The sequence below is a fragment of the Pyrgilauda ruficollis genome, unplaced genomic scaffold, assembly GCF_017590135.1.
Source record: "Pyrgilauda ruficollis isolate IOZ18807 unplaced genomic scaffold, ASM1759013v1 scaffold61, whole genome shotgun sequence".
In the NCBI taxonomy this organism is placed as follows: domain Eukaryota; kingdom Metazoa; phylum Chordata; class Aves; order Passeriformes; family Passeridae; genus Pyrgilauda; species Pyrgilauda ruficollis.
The window spans coordinates 646,688-655,510 of NW_024527822.1; positions in this window are offsets into that span (position 1 = coordinate 646,688).

Below are 8,823 nucleotides of genomic sequence, written 5' to 3' on the forward strand. Positions count from 1 at the left end.
ACTCTAGAAGCAGCGATAGCGAACTCCCAGCGTCAGCAGAAAAATCCAACAATATCCCTCCGGGACCAGGAGGGTGTGTATATACATATATATTTATTTTTTCTCCCTAGGTGACCAATTTTCACCCCATTTTCCGAAGCTCCGGGGCTCGGCGCTGCCGGGATGTGCCCCGGGGATGTCCGCCGGGTACCGCGTAGCGGGGCCGGGCAGGGCGGCTCTGCATCCCCCCGGCACCACCGGGACTCCCACCCGTGGGGCCTGGGATCTGCCGCACGCACCTGGTTTAGCCTTGGAAATAAAGCTTTATCCCAGGTTTATTCCCGAGGGAGCATCTTGACACCAAGGGTGGATGTGCAGCGTGGGGGGTGTTCTTCCCCCTCCCCACTTCTCCCACTCGGAGCTGGCTGCCCATGCCGGTGGGTGAGAGTGACCATTCCCGGACGTGTTTTCCGTGGATAAGCTCCCTCCCGCCTTCCCCAGGCTGGTCCTGGATGTCTTGTCTGGTTTCTGTGGCAGGACACCCACCCACCCACTCCGAAATGAGCACCCAGCCCTAGCGAATAAAAATACCATCACCAAAACCTGGGGAAGTTTTCTTGTAAGCGAATCTGCCCGTGGATCGAGGCCGACGGGGGAGAACACTGAGGCTGCAGCATTAGATTTGGAGGAGTGACATGAGTGGGGGGTAAAATGTGGAAAATCAGAGCCCCCCGTCGGCTCCTGCATCTCCTCATCGCTGAACGATCTGGGGCATCCCCCGGAGCCTGCGGCGTGGCCACAGCCCGGCTCCCTGGCTTGTGCTGTTCCTACAGCACTTTAGGGGGGATGTTTATCCTCCCTCCACCCCCAGCCCTCCAAACCCCCCAGGTGTTCCCGGGGAAAGGAGGATGAGGAGCGAGCAGGGATCTGCGGTCCCCCGGCCCGTCCCTTTCGCTCCGCATCGGTCCCGGGTTCAGCCCGTGCGAGTCTGAGGGGACAAAGAGGGGGACACCCAGGACCCCCAGGGCTGGGGCTGACCCCTGCGGTCTCCCTGCAAAGGTGCTGCTCTCCTGCTCTGTGCAGAGAGCCTTCCTCGTCCCGAGGAGGAGTGGGAGAGGGGGAACAATCCTCGTCCCAGCCAGTTCTCAAAGCACCAGGGGATGTGTGTCCATTATTATTATTAATAATAATTTTTTTTTCTGTCTGTATCATGGAGCCTTACACAGATACATATTCAAAATAAAATTAAAAAAAAAAAAAAAAAGAAGGCAGGAGAATAGGGTATTTAAAAATCCCCCCGGGAGGAGAAGGGGGTACGGAGGAGAAGAACCAGCCCCTTGTCGCTAATGTCACCACTTTTCCTCGAAAGCTTTCCATGCAGCGGAGCGAGCCCCGGCGTTATTTGTATGATCCTACGCTTAATTACATTTTCCCCCTGTGTTCCCGGCGTTCCCGGCTCCCGGCACTGACAGCTGCTCCCGGGACGGGTTACATCACGCTCACACCGCTGTACCTGGCGCGTCCCCCTGGCCCTGCCCCTGTCCCCCCCAGCTCCACCTCCCCGCCCCATCGATGGGTGTGTAAAGAAATGGCCCATCATATTCCTCTCACTCCTGCTCTGCCCTTTCCCAACCCGGAAGAGCTCTGATCTTCAGCCCAGCCCGGAGGAGGAGGAGGAGGGCAAGGGTGGGCGTTCGGAGGATGCGGCTCCCCCAGGTTTTCCCCCTCGGTGAGAGCTTGCGACATGCCAGCAGCGGCTCCGCTCCTCCCGCACTCCTGCTCTGAGCGCTCCAGCGGAACCGGACAAAACCAAAAGCATCTGCCCAGGTCAGTGAACACCGATTTGTGCGTCCCTCCATTCCACCCTCCTCCTTTTTTCTTCTTTTTAAATATTTTTCTTTTATGTTATTTTTTATTTTTTTTTAATTCATCCTCCTTTTACTCCTTCTCCACGTGGAGGGCATTAGGACGGGGAGCTCGGCTCCAAGGATTTGAAACTCAGCCTCGATCCCTCTTTATTGCTTAGGGTGGATGGAGGAGGGAGTCGAGTTTTCTCGGTGACCTTGGGGAAAACCCCCCTGCTCCGTGAGGGAGCGATTTTTGGGAAGCCGGGGAGAAGAAGATGTTTTACCTGTGGGTGTTGGGGGCAAACAGTGAGGCTGGGCTGGCGGGGGCTGGGAGATGGGACACGGCATTGGCATAGCTGGGATGAGAAATGTTAATCTCAGGACGGGAATGGATTTATATTTGAGGGATATGCGGGGCCTTCCTGTGCCTGGCTTTGTACCCGTGTGCATATAAAAAAAAAAAAAAATATATATATATATATATTTGTGCATATTTATATTGAATATCCGGACTCACATACTCTGTGTATCACTCTGTGTACAGCGATTTTCGTGCAGGCAGCCGTGTCTCGATGGCTGCGGTTTTTTGCTCTTCCCACAAATAATTCCCATTTGATTTGATTCTCTTTGGTTGATATGTGCAGTATAATATAAAATGTACCCAGTATATGTAGTACTCTATCTCTTCAGGTTAAAAATATATGTATATAATGCATAACAAGAATGCTTCTAACAGAATCTACTTAGGGCGATTTTACGCAGATATTTCTCATTTTTTTAACCTTAGAAACGCAAAGCAGAGCTACCCTAGAGGTGTGTGGTTAAGGCAGGCTGGGATGAGGAGGGAGGTGGCTCCTTCCCCGCGGCTCCTGGTCCCGCTGAGGGGATCCGCGGGCCGGGCCGGGCCGTGCCGGGCCGGGCTGGGCCGTCATGGGCTTCGGCAGGACTGGGGGCCGAAAGGCGAGAGAAGAGTTCCCCCTCTCTCCCGGCATCCCTGCATTAAGTCTCTCTCCTCCTTCCCTGCCTTGCAGGAGAATTTTTCACCCTCCAAACCATGTGGAGGATGTTTCCGGAGGGAGCAATGGGAATGGCTTGTGCTGTCAAAAAATCCACATTATCTGTCATACAGCGTTTTGAAAGCAGAAAGGGGAGAAAATCTATCTATCTATCTATCTATCTATCTATCTATCTATCTATCTATCTATCTATCCATCCATCCATCCATCCATCCATCCATCCATCCATCCCAGCTCCTCTTACCTTCACGTGTCCGTACACAGGCAGCGGGCTCCGGGTGACGGATTTTAATGAAACCGGATAATTAATAACCACCGGCCCTGCTTGTTTTCTCTATTATTTATGGGCCGCAGGTGCGGAGCGGGGGAGCCGGGACCTGTCGGTGCCGCGGGCGGGGGCTGCTGAGGCCGACACCGGTCCCACCTCCCCGCTGCACCGGGATGAGTCCCGGACAGACCGGGGGGACAGAGAGGCAACCCGAGGGCCCCGGGAAAGGAGAAACAGGCTCTCGGAAAGCAAGGAGGAGAGAGGGAAGCTTTACCCCCACCCCGCAGCGGCATTTTGCTCCCGGCTGGGGCGAAGCGCTTCCTCCTCCCGGGGATGTGAATTTCTTTTTACAGAGCCGAGGGAAGCGTTTTAATTTCGGTGGGGAAAATAAGACGAGGAGGTTTTTCCCGGCAGGGGCAGGTAGGGAGTGGGGTGAGAGGAGGGGGAGCAGCCTGCCGGGGGGGTCTCTCGCCTTGTGCTGGGACGGGGGTGGGACAGCATCTCGGCTGCCAGCATGTGCTCCTCGGGGGATTCGGGTGCGGTAGCCCTGTCTTTAGGGCGAAAAGAAACCGTGCGCATTCTGACACCCTCGGTACTATCTGAATTTTGGAGGCTCTGTCGGTAAACGCGAGCCGCACATCCACGGAGCGGGTTGGCACCGCGTCGTGCGGGGTCTGTGGGCACGGGGGGTTTGTTTTGGGGGTTTGTTTTGGGGGGTGCAAGGACTGCTTTAAACTGACAGCAGCCGGAGTGAATCGCTCCGGTTTTAATCAGGGGATATGCCCCTGGTCTCACCAAGGAGCTGGTGTTAATTCTGCCGCCTCCTCTCACGCCAGCCACCGGGCGATTTGTGGTTGGTTTTTTTTTTTTTTTTTTTTTTTTTTCCTTNTTTTTGTTTTCAAGAAAAAAAAAAAAAAAAATAGGGAAAAAAAATGGACAAAAGGAATCCTTAAACCCGTCGGCAGCTTCACTTTCTCCGTGGGGTGCGAGGAAAACTGCTCTTGCCGGGTTTAAAGCCCGCAAGATGCTTCAATCTGTCGCTCAAAACGGTCCTGGGTGATAAAGCAAAATAATCGAGAAACCCGAAACAAACCGGCTCCCCCAGGAAAAAAAATGGACAAAAGGAATCCTTAAACCCGTCGGCAGCTTCACTTTCTCCGTGGGGTGCGAGGAAAACTGCTCTTGCCGGGTTTAAAGCCCGCAAGATGCTTCAATCTGTCGCTCAAAACGGTCCTGGGTGATAAAGCAAAATAATCGAGAAACCCGAAACAAACCGGCTCCCCCGACTCCCTCATTTTTATTTTTATTTTTAATTTTTTTTCCCCTCTATTGAGCACTTTAACCTCGCCGCAATTTGGAGCGGCTGTTCAGGATATTTGCTGGCTTTTTCTTCTCTTATTTTTTAATTTGTGGGGTCGAAGCCTTTCGAGAGCGCTGCCCAGCTCCCTGCAGCAATAGCGGTGCCCGGTGCCGGACACCCGGGGACCCGCTCCAGGGTCGGGAGAGGGGGTAAAAGGGAACAACGGGGTAAAATGGGGGGGTGGGATAAAAGGCAGAAGGAGAACCCCTTGCCAAAGCGCACTTTTGCTGTCTGAGCAAGGAAAAGGGTGAGGGGGAAGGGAGGAGAGGGACTTACCGGGCTGAGCTGGAAGCGGGGCTGTGCGGAGGTAGGGGAGGAAGGAGGGAAAGAGCTGGGTCCTGCCGGGTCCTGCCGGGTCCTGCCGGGTCCTGCGGGGTCCTGCCGGGTCCTGCCGGGTCCTGCCGGGTCCTGCCGCCCGGAGCAGGACGGGCACGGGCAGCGGGGGTGACACGAGTCCCCCTCCCCTTGTCCCCTCTGCCCGGCTCCTCTCCGCGCACTTTGGGGAATGTGTCGGGGGGAGAGGTCGCCCCTGGGACTTGCGGAGCCGGTTTTTGATCTTTTTTTCTTCTCTTATTTTTTAATTTGTGGGGTCGAAGCCTTTCGAGAGCGCTGCCCAGCTCCCTGCAGCAATAGCGGTGCCCGGTGCCGGACACCCGGGGACCCGCTCCAGGGTCGGGAGAGGGGGTAAAAGGGGACAACGGGGTAAAATGGGGGGGTGGGATAAAAGGCAGAAGGAGAACCCCTTGCCAAAGCGCACTTTTGCTGTCTGAGCAAGGAAAAGGGTGAGGGGGAAGGGAGGAGAGGGACTTACCGGGCTGAGCTGGAAGCGGGGCTGTGCGGAGGTAGGGGAGGAAGGAGGGAAAGAGCTGGGTCCTGCCGGGTCCTGCCGGGTCCTGCCGGGTCCTGCCGGGTCCTGCCGGGTCCTGCGGGGTCCTGCCGGGTCCTGCCGGGTCCTGCCGGGTCCTGCCGCCCGGAGCAGGACGGGCACGGGCAGCGGGGGTGACACGAGTCCCCCTCCCCTTGTCCCCTCTGCCCGGCTCCTCTCCGCGCACTTTGGGGAATGTGTCGGGGGGAGAGGTCGCCCCTGGGACTTGCGGAGCCGGTTTTTGATCTTTCTCAGACCCTTTTTTTTTTTTTTACTCCTGCAGTGTCCTGGGGCAGTCGCCCTTCTCTCAGCTTCAAAGAAGGGGGGGGAGGAGGGAAAAGAAAAGTGCCAGTTTCTCTCCTCCCAATTTTAATTCTTCGAATTTCTTTTCTACGGCAGAGCAGGGTTTTCCCCCGTCTCTTCCCACCCCTCCATCAAATAGCATCATTTGCGCCGGAAAAAAAAAAAAAAAAAAAAAAAAGTGTGTGTGTGTCTGTGGTGGGTGGTGGTGCACGGAGGGAGAAAAAATTGGACCCGGTGTAATCAGCCGATGATTTGTTCTCTCTCTGAATTTGCATGGCTCGGCACTTCTTTGTGTGCGTGTTTATGTTTCCTCCCGATCTTCACGAAGGGGAGATAACTGAATTATTAGAAAAGAACGGAAATACGTATGTATATTTTTTAAAAAATAGAAAGAGCGAGAGAGATAAAAAAAAAAAACCCACAAAACAAAAAAACAACCACCCATGTGGCTGGTTTCGAAGCGGAAGGGAAGACTCATGTGGGATGGGAAAGGGGAGAGGCAGACATGCCAGTCTCTCTTTCTCTTTGACTATTATTATTATTTTTATTATCAATGTTAATAATAATTTGCTGCTCCTAGCTGGACGGACGCTGCTTACCGTTTAAACGATAAAGAAGGGATGGCCTTGGGGAAGTGGATCGTAATTCCTGCCTAATTCACGAAAGGAGGGGAAAAAAAAATAGGAAAACAAAATATTCCCTCTTCTCTGCTCCTTTGTTTAACCCGAGATTATCTCAGCAGCCTGAGCAGGGTCCCGTACCCTCCCGGCGGGGCCGTCCCGGGCACTGGCAGGCTCCGTGCCCCGGGAGGGGCTGCCCCAGCTGGGGAGGTGGCAGCGGACTCACAATCCCGGGTCTCTCTTCCTCGGCAAGAGAGCAAGCTGCTGTACACAGGAAAAAAAAACAAAAAAAACCCAAAAAAAAAATTAATAATAATCTTCGGAGCTCTGCCCTGGGCCGTGTCCTCTCCATAACCCCCCGATTCCTCGCTCCCGGCTGTTTGTACAGCTTTACCTGTACTATTCTGGTACCCTGGAAAGAAAAAAAAAAAAAAAAAAAAGCCCAGCCCGACAAACGTAACTTAATCCCCTTTCAGTCAATTGTGGTTTAAAAGGGGGCTAAAGGAGAGGGGGAGCAGGGGGAGGCTCCTGTCCCCGCCCCGAGGTGCCAGTGCCGGCCGTGGGCACCAAGGAGCGGCTGGCCCCGGCTCCCGGCTCCAGAGCAGCCTTGCCTGAGCCTGCTTTAACAGGAAGACCCGAGGGAAATTTAAAAAAACCCAAAAAAACAAAAGAGGGGTGACAGCTTTAGTGCCCTTTCACCGGTCATCCCACCCCATCCCACCAAGTTTGGGGTTTTGTTGTTGTTGATTTTATATTTTTTTTTCCTTGAATTTCCCTCTTTTTGGGTCTCTAGGTGACAAATAAAGTGTCCAAAGCGTTTCCTCGTGCCCTTTTAGAGGCAGAGTTATCCCCATTCCTCCCATCCCTCCCCTAGCACGGGGGGATGCTGGAGCCCCGCTCCCCGCAGCCCCCTCCCCCCCGGCAGAATTAACCCCCGCGCCCCCGACCCTTATCTGGCGGCTGGTGGCGAGCTTGGGGCTAATTGCTCCAACAATGGGCTCCTATTAACGCCGAGCTGTCACTGGAAACCCTGCTGGGGGCTGCCGGGGGGGGCGAGGTGATGGATCTGCAGCCACAGCCTGGGAAAAGGACGGTCAAGGCCAGCGCTTCTCTCTCCTCTCAAACCCCCGGGGATCACACGATAATCCGAGGAGACGGGGAAAAATGATGGGTTTTCTGGTTTGCTCTTTAAAATGGGTTTTTTTTTTTTTTTTTTTTTTTTTTTTTTAATTTTTTTTTTTTTTTTTTTTTTTTTTTTTTTTTTTTTTTTTTTTTTTTTTTTTTTGGTAGGGGGTGTTTTTGCACTCCCCACCACCACTTCCTCCCGGCTGGGAGTGGGATAGGAAGATCGAGTCTATCGAGGACGGGTTGAAAATAAGGGGACAGCCTAAGCAAACTAGATTTGAGAGCGGGTGTCCTCCTCCCGCTGCCGGGGCTGTGGCTGCGAGGGACAGGCGAGGGGCAGGGTCCCGCCGTGCCACCCCTGTAGGGGCAGGACGGAGCCCTCAGAGCTGTTCCCATTTCTTTTCCCTCCTGCCACTGTTGTGACTTGGTGTAGCTGTTTATTTATTATTTTATTTTATTTTATTTTACTTATTTCTATTTTATTCATTTCATTTTGCATTAATAAGTCCCTGTCCTCCAAACAGCTGAAGCAAAACAGTTTCTTCACTACCTCCGGACAGGGCTAAAGGCACGTTTTAAAGTGGTTTAGCAATTTTGTGACCTTTGGATGGAAATTCCCCTCCTGTGATCCCACGGCTGTAGGTCTCAGGGCTGTAAGTGCCGCAGGGAGCGGGGGTGGGAATCTCAGCTTACCTGCCCAAAGATCTCAGCTCGCATTAAACCGCCCCCCAAAGTTAAAAGACACAAAGTGACTTTTCCAAAGCGTGGAAACCCCTCTCTGGCAGGATGTGCTTGGGGTGTGAGGAAATTTAGGGAGCGGGGATGAAGAGGCAAATCCCGGGGAGAAATTTCCCGCTCAGGTCCATAAATTGCTAAAAGCTGGGGAGGGGGATGGCGGGAGGAGGAAAGTTTGTTCTCCTGGACGCTGCTCCCCTCTTCACTGTCCTCCTCCTCTCCAAGGAATCCCCCACTCCCGGGGGAGGAGGGGTGGGCAGGAGACCACCCTGGTGCTGGGGCGCCCCGGCCCCCACACTCCGGAATCCCGGAAAGTGCGTCAGGACAGACAGACAGACAGACAGACCGCGCCGCTCTCCCCTCGGTTTCCTCCTTTTAGTGCGCCCCAACTCCTGGAGTACGGAAAGGAGGGGAAACAAAACCCCGGCAGGCAAAGCGACTCCTCTTTGGGGAGAGAGGAAAGACGAGCTTTCCCGCAGCGGGTTAAAGCCCCCGGCTCGGGGAGGGCCATGAGCATCCCCCGCTGTCCCCCTTCCCCTGGTGGGCTGCAGGGAGCGCTTCCCACTGCCCCGGGCTCCGGGCGGCCTCGGCGGCGCTGGGCAGCCCGGGGAGCCCCCAGCCCTGTTCCCTGGGCACTTCTGGGATGGGGCGACCTGCCACCCTTCCCGGCTCGTCCACGCTCCTCGCCGCTGGTTGGGCAGCAGG